Source organism: Ceratotherium simum, chromosome 13 (assembly GCF_057802395.1).
Source record: "Ceratotherium simum simum isolate JZ-2026a chromosome 13, ASM5780239v1, whole genome shotgun sequence".
Lineage (NCBI taxonomy): Eukaryota > Metazoa > Chordata > Mammalia > Perissodactyla > Rhinocerotidae > Ceratotherium > Ceratotherium simum.
The window spans coordinates 20842642-20850859 of NC_141912.1; positions in this window are offsets into that span (position 1 = coordinate 20842642).

Genomic DNA, 8218 nt, shown 5'->3' on the forward strand with positions numbered 1-8218 from the left:
TTGGCAATGATAGTGCAGTTTAACTAGATTGTAGGTCAAGGCAGTTGGTCACATCTCTGATGCAGTGACATTTGAAAGACATAATTACAGTAAGACAGCCGCATTCATGCCAACATGAATAGTTTCTTTCTTGAGATAACTGATCCCAAAGGATGGCAGAAATTATTTTCTTATGTATTCTACTGGCATTTGTTTTGTCAGAACATAACGAATTATACATAAATCCTGTTTTATAAATGGTATGCTGTGCTTTAAATACAGCCCAATATGTCATTCTGTCAGAGATTAGCAATAACAAACTGTTTTGTTGATTGATTCATTATTCTCAGTGCCCAATTGAAAAAATTATTACCGAATTTATGATGAAAAATTTCCTTTAAAATGAATTATTTAAATAGTTTATGCTGAAATAATAATAAAGCCATTTTTATTTTTTCCATGTTAAAATTGTTACTGAGGCACTGACGGGCCTTCCTCATCATCCTGAGAATTCCCTATAGTATTAATGATGGATTAGATGGCCTCATAAATGATTTTTGGTTACAGTTAATGTGACAGCATGAGTTACTTTTTTAATAGTACCTGGAATCTTTCAGGACACTCTGCAACTTTACATCACCTCAAATTTCTTATTTTTTGTTTCATCCCCATTCATCTTTATTTTTAAATGTCTAATTGCCCTCACTGACTTAAGAACACAGCTTTGGCAAACCCAATACTTGAACTTACTATGTAGAAGACTAAACTCAAAGATTACATCAAAATGGCACCATTGAATCAGAGACAGAATTAAGCCTACATCATCACTGAATATTTGTCCTTTGTCTTTTTGGCAGCAAATAACTTGGTTGTCTGGTTTTGAATAATTAAAATAGTAAGTCCTTGCTCAGGTTTTGTCTAGCCGATTCCTTTAGGAATCCACAATTTTAATTCTCTGGGCTGAAAACTTATCATATTCACCTTATTTATGGTTTCCTGGTCAAGATTTCTATCACTACATCTTCCGAACTCTAGGCTAACTACCATGAATTCAAAAATCTGAGTTTCGTTCTTTGTAAAATTTTGACCTAACTTTTTCTCTCTTTGATCACAGAACTCTTTCCTTTCGACTCAGTCTAAGCAACAGTAATTATGGAACTTTTGGGTTACTTTCTGTTCTAAGAGGCCAGATAAGGAAAAAAATTTGATCTGTCTGTGTAACAAGGCATGGAGTTCCCTTTCATCTTGTTATGGATTAGGCAATGATCCTCTGATGATGGAGGAAATCCCAATATGGATTGAATGAGTCCCCATTTTACCGATTTGGTTTCAACTTGGAGACCAAAGAAAATCTCCAAAACAGATGACCTTGAAGAGCCTTTTTTACCTCACTTATTCTGTTAATTTTCTAGAGGAGCTCACATTATGATCTTCATTAGTTCTTCAGCATTAAAGCTACTTTTAGCCTGAATAAACTTTTTCACAAAATTTAAGATTCAGAAAGAAAGTTAGGTCACTTAGACTGTTGAACTTACACTAACACACACACACACACACACACACACACAAACCAAAAAGAAAGAAAGAAGCATAAAAAGCAACCTTGTTTTGAAATCTTTTAAACTGTGAGTGGGAAGGAATGAACTTCTCACAAATGTCCTGAAGAAAGCACTAAATCTAAGTCAATAGAATTCACTGGAGAACACTTGGCACCAAATAAAAAGGTTGAGGCATTGGACAATAACCTGAAAAGAAGTAACTTGAGAATCCTAAAGTCCAGCGGAACACCCTGCTGTGATAGAAAGCCTCAATTGAGTTGAAAATAAAATTGAATCTCTATTAGAGCCAAATTGTATACCTTTTTTAGACATTTATAAAATTTCTGGGCTTTATGTTAAAAGTCTAGATATGGATTGTCTTGCACTTTAACGGTGTCTTAAAAGTGTCTTCTGACAAAGACAGAGTCCTTAATAAAAGCCCGATGAATGAAAAATTTCACACTGGAGGCAGTCGATATATTCTTGGACTAAATCTATATGACTCCTCTTAAGAGAAAAAGATCTGAGCAGTTGAAAAATGTTCTCTTTTCAGAAGAAGTAGAAGTCAATTTTTGTCCTGTTTAGAATCTAAGTTAATTCTGTAAGTATACCTAAGATGTAAAATTGTTAAAAATTTTCAAATTGTTAATAGCTTTGGTATTCCTAAAAATCTTATTTTTTCTATGGTTAGTGTGAGTTGACAAAATTGCATCAAAAGAAATTTATCCTAATGTCATTGCCACCACTCAAACCTGATTTCATAAAAACTAAATTATTTACCTTTTCATCCCTATCAGTGCTTGTCTTGAATGACTTTACATATGTGTACGTATATCTATCTATATCTATTTCTATATCTATATCTATATATCTATTTCTACATCTACACCTATGTCTATCTATTGTAGGAAATATATATCTTAGGTCACATTTCTTGCAAACAAAGTCAAGACTTTGTTTATAGGGGAGTGTTCTTAAAAACTCCAATTGTGGGGGAGTGAAAGAAGCAGTATTGGGCAGAGAGAGGTGTTGAGCTGTGATACAGTCACAACAGAGACCTCAACTGATTCTTTAGGAAGCTCTGGAGGTGGGACGTCACTTCAGAGCTGTCCCAAATTGAAGCAAGAGGCCTTGCCGTTGTACCCTGCATCAACCAGTCATTGGCCATGGGCTGCACCTGGCCAGGGTTTGTAACCTCGGATGAGGCAGCTCTCTTTGTCCGAGGGCAATTCTCAGGGAGAGATTCAACTGTGAACCACCAGGACCTGACACTCTGGCAGCTTCAGTCCTCAGAGGGTAACTGGGCACCATTTCCATCCACTTGCTTTGTAAATTAATTTCATAATTTCACCTGAAAAGACAGGCTTCTAGTTTGTTTCTTTCCCTTTGGAAACTTATAACAGGAAGATCAGCAGGGAAAACAGCAGCTCCCACTGCTGTGTATGGCATGGCCTTGCACCAGAACCCTAGGGTTCTATGTTATGATCTTTCTACTGTGACTTTCCATCAACTCCATTGATTGTTTCCCATCACAAATATCTCTAACTATGTAGAGTCAATCAGGTTATATGACCCAAACGGCAGGGCTGCTTACACTTTAGGCTGGTCCCCCTGAAGTGCCCCTGATACTCACAGCTGGCAGCCTTCCATGTCACTCAATGAGTTGGAGCAATATTCCCAATTGTGGAATGGGATGCTTCCAGAATCTAAGGTGGCCTACTAGGTAGTGTGCTTCTTTCTTCATAGTGGGAATTGTAAGGTGAAAGAATGTGTTCTTTACTTTGGCTTACTTCAGATCACTGGGTCCATAAAAACTTCAGTGATGCAGCGGGTCCTGAAATCTTCATCAAGTTTATAAGCATTCCTTGTTTTCACTAGGAAGAAAAAAACAACTTTCCAAATCATACTCCAGGAAATAGACTTGGAAGTAATTAGAATCTTGTTATTTTCTTAGAAAGGCAAATAGATAGTAATATAAGATAGTAAGAATGGCAAAGCATAAGGAGAAATTTTGAGGGGAGGGATTGTTATGAATCAGGTGATTTCACAGACAACCAGATTCTTTTCTGAGCCTTATTATGACTCTAGACTTTTGAAAACATGATCAGTCTATCAGTCATTATTTTGATATGCTTGGTTTCTATGATCCTCTGTTGAAATATCTTTTTCTTCACCTATATATCCCTTTAAACAACATTCACTTATTTAACAAATATTTACTAAGTCCCACTTTGTTCCAGGCCCTGTTCTAGGTTCTGGGAATATAGCAGTGAACAAAAAGGCAAAATTCTTGCCCTCATGGAGCTCAGGTCCTAGTAGGGATAAACATAAACAAACAATTAATTTTTTAACTCTCTCTGAAAACAGTGAGAGAATAAACCATGCAGATTTCTAGGAGAAGAATGTTCCAGGCAGAGACAACACTGAGTGCAAAGGCCTTGAAGCAGGACTATGCCTGTCATATTCTAGGAACAAGGATGTAGTGTGACCGAAATGGATAGAGCAAGGGAGAGAGTATTAGGAGATGAGTTCAGACTCGTAACAAGGGGCCCAATCTTCTAAGACCTTGATGACTATTGCAATGACTTTGGCTATATTTGGACTAAAATAGGAGGCCATTGGAGGGTTTTGAGCAAAAGAGTACCAAGCTCTGATTTATATTTTGAAGTAATCCCTGTGGCTTCTTCTATGCTAACAATAGGCAGCAATTATTGAAGCAAAAATGTGAGTTGGAGGCTATGACAATAATCTGGTGAGGATATGATGTTCTCTCAGGCTAGAGTGATTGTAGCTACTAAGTAGTAGAATTCTGGGTTTATTTTGATTCTGGGTATGTAATTTTCTAATTATTTGTATATAATGTGTGAGAGAAAGAAAGTCAAAGATGATTCTAATGCTTCTGGGCTGAGCTATTGGAGGTATAGATAGATGTAACACATGGGGAAAGACATAATGAGTTTGTCTGATATCAAAAATATTGGAGTTGTGATATCAAAAGACATGAGATGGTGGTCAGAAAGTGGAATGTATGAAATTGAGGTTACAGGTTGTTTAGAGTTCAAACGAATTACTAAGAATAAGATTTTGATTATGGGAAGGATTGGCTGATGTAGTGTGGAGGACAAGTTCTTTGGAGGAGATAAAGTCAAGGAAGAGGACAAGGCATTGGAAGGATCATCTACGTGGATACTGAAATCACCAAGAATGTTGACAGGAGTAGTGTTGGAGAGAATGACAGTGGGCCAAATGCAAATATTTACAGGGAATGAGTGAGGTGCTGTGATTCCGAAAGTAGGAACGTCATGAGATTCAAACCCGGGGTTCTAGGAAGGAAGGAGAATGATCTCTACATGGCAATACACAGCAAAAGGAACATCAGGCCTGGAAATAAGAGCCATGACAGAAAAACAGCCCCCTCTTGAGGGTGCTGCAGAGGAGGCCATGTTTTAGGGAGAGCTTAGTTTAGAGAGTTAGGTTTTGGGTAAAGCAAGAAGATGACATTCAGAGTAGTAGTGGAGACAACAGGGAATTTTGCTGATGAACTGTCTCATATTCCAGACGGCACAGTGAAAGAGTTTCAAGAATTAGGAAGGAGCGGGAGATGGAGTCAGAAAAGGTAGGTAAAAAGCCATATAGCAGTGAGCACTGGGGGATAAGGAATGACCTGGGAGTTCTGGGCTTCTTATATGAGTGACAAAGAAGGATTAAGGTCCTGGTCCATAATAAGGATGATGGTTCCAAGGCAGGTAAGAGTGGTGAAATTGTGGGCATTTGAGGAGCAGAAGACTGAGATTCTGGCAGGAGCATGTAGAGATTTGGAGCTCCCACTAATAAGGGATTGTGGCCACTGGCAGGTGGGCACACTTTTGATTGATCTATTATAACATCTTTCTTTTCTATACATTGGATTCTGAAAGAAAAGGGAGGCAATAATAATAATGTAGAGACAAAGTAATGAAGCTCTCGACCATTCCTCTCTGTTCCCAGAAAGTGTGCACATCATTACCAAGTTAATCTTTGTGAAACTCTGAGTTTATCATGTCATTTTCTTACTTAAAACCTTCATTATCATCTTACTTTTACCTGTGTAACATTCCTAGTTGTTGCACTTGATATTTAAGTCCTTCTCTAAAATGTCCCTAACTACTTTTCATTTCTCATTCTTTGGTTTATTCATTTATTCTTTTACCTATATGTATTGAGCACCTACTTGATGCAGGCACTGGTAATACAAATGGTGAATATTCACTGCCCCAGGCCTCTGGATAGTCTTTTTGTTGCTTTATTTTTCTAAATGACACTGCACTTGAGACCACTATTCCCGCCCTCCTCCCTCCATCATATGCTGAGGAAATATTCCACATACTCATGTTTGAGCTCTTGCCTAAGTGTTTTCCTGCCAGAACACCTCTCCTAGTCCTCTGCGTTTATGTATCATTTACTTATGCTTTAATGGTAAGCTCAATTTCAGCCTCCTTTTGCAGAGAATATTCCAATCACAGGAATATCTTCCTTTCTGAACATATAACGTTGTTTTCATCACTAGAACAAAGCTAACACCAAATATTTGCTCACTAAATATTTGATGTTGAATGAATAGCATCTGTTCCTGCATTATACAATATACTCTAGAAAAACTGAAATAAAGTAGACAGTGATAGTGTATCTGTGCATGCTGTCGTTTAAAACTTACCTATTGAGAAGCTATTATGTGTCAGATATTATCTTTGCCAAGTTCTTTTAAGCCAAGACGTCTTCCAGTTCTTCTAACTGACAAACATCTTTTCGAAAGTCTTTAAAATTCATTTTTTTTGAATATTGTTGTGTAGTTTTTTTTTTTTTTTGAGGAAGATTGGTCCTGAGCTAACATCTGTTGCCAATCTTTCTCTTTTTCTTTTTTCTCCCCAAAGCCCCAGTACATAGTTGTATATCCTAGTTGTAGGTCCTTCTAGTTCTTCTACGTGGGATGCTGCCTCAGCATGGCTCGATGAGCAGTGAGTAGTTCCACGCCCAGGATCCGAACCGGCGAACCCCAGGCTGCCGAAGCAGAGCACGTGAACTTAACTGCTACACCACCAGGCCGGCCCCTAAAATTCATTTTTAATGAAAAACGAAATTGACATATTCCATCATATAACACTATTAAGGTATGTTTAACATTTACACAGAAGTAGGTTTCCATTTGGAAATGGATTTATTTTAAAATGTCCTGTATTAGTAACCCACTGCTGCTCTAACAAATTACCACAAATTTAGTAACTTAAAACAATACAAATTTGTTATATTATAGTTCTATAGTCCAGAAATCTGAAATGGATCTCCATGGGTTAAAATCAAGGTGTTGGCAGTCCTTTCTGGAGGATCCAAAGGAGAATTCATTTTGTCACCTTTTCTGGCTTCTAGAAGCTGCCCACTCTCCTTGGTTTGTGGTCCTTTCCCATGTTCTGCCTCCCTTTTCCACACTTAAGGAGCATATAATCACATTGTGCCTACCTGTTTAATCCAGGATAATTCTTCCATCTCAAAGTCAGCTGATCAGAATTCCTACTTGACATGTAACCTAATATATTCACAAGTGGCAGAGATTAGAACATGGACATCTGTAGGGGCCATTATTCCACCTACTACACGCCCTTATGGAAATAAGGCATCAGATATCATTATCTTAGAGGTATCAGGATTCTGAAGGTTTGGCATTGTGCTGCCCATCAGTCAACCTGTTCGCCTCTGCAGGTTAAATACAGAGGTGGCAGGGGCCGGTCCAGTGGCGTAGCAGTTTAGTTCACGTGCTCCGCTTCAGCCCGGGGTTCGCAGGTTCGGACCCCAGGTGCAGACCTACACACCGCTCATCAAGCCATGCTGCAGAGGCGTCCCATACACAAAATAGAGGAAGACTGGCACAAATGTTAGCTTGGGGACAATCTTCCTTAGGCAAAAAGAGGAAGGTTAGTAATGGGTGTTAGCTCAGGGTCAATTTTCCTCCCCCCAAAAAATTTTTAAAAAATAAAATAAAAAATAAGAAGGGAGGTGGGAGTGCAGGTTAAAAAGTCTCCCATCAGCCAGCATTCACTCATAATCACTGGGGACTGAATATCATTTAGACATGAAACACTCAGTATCTAATCTTGCAGGCCTGGTTTAGGGAAACCTAAGGTACTACCATAAAGCTTGTGACATTTTGTCTAGATAGAAGAACTTAATAGAATTAAGCAGAAAGAATGCTTGAGGGAATTACAATAAAAGAAGAAAATGATGAATTTGGCAGTGAGACAGGTTGTATTTTGGTTTACTTACTGGAAATAATTCATTCTCTTTTAATCAAAAAATAATGGCAATTCTGTTCAGATGAATGGAGCTGGATATTTATTTGAAATTAGGAATACTACCCTCTTACTATAGATGACAGGACACGTGATTGCAATTTGCCTCATCTGCCCAAACGGTAATGCATACTGGCCACCTTTCAGAAGGGGGTTTTGTGTTGGTTGGTTCCATCAGGACTTGAGCCATGTGTCCCCAAGGAGAAAAGGTTTAAACAAAAGGAAAAGAAAATGCACTGAAAGGCTGAAATGAAGGGAACACTCAGGTCAGGAAAACGAACTTCCTACAGGAGATATTACACGACAGACAATTGTTGGTATTTTTTTAATTAAATGAAATTATTCTCCAGAGAAAAGGCTAGTTGGAGGCTTCTTCTAGTA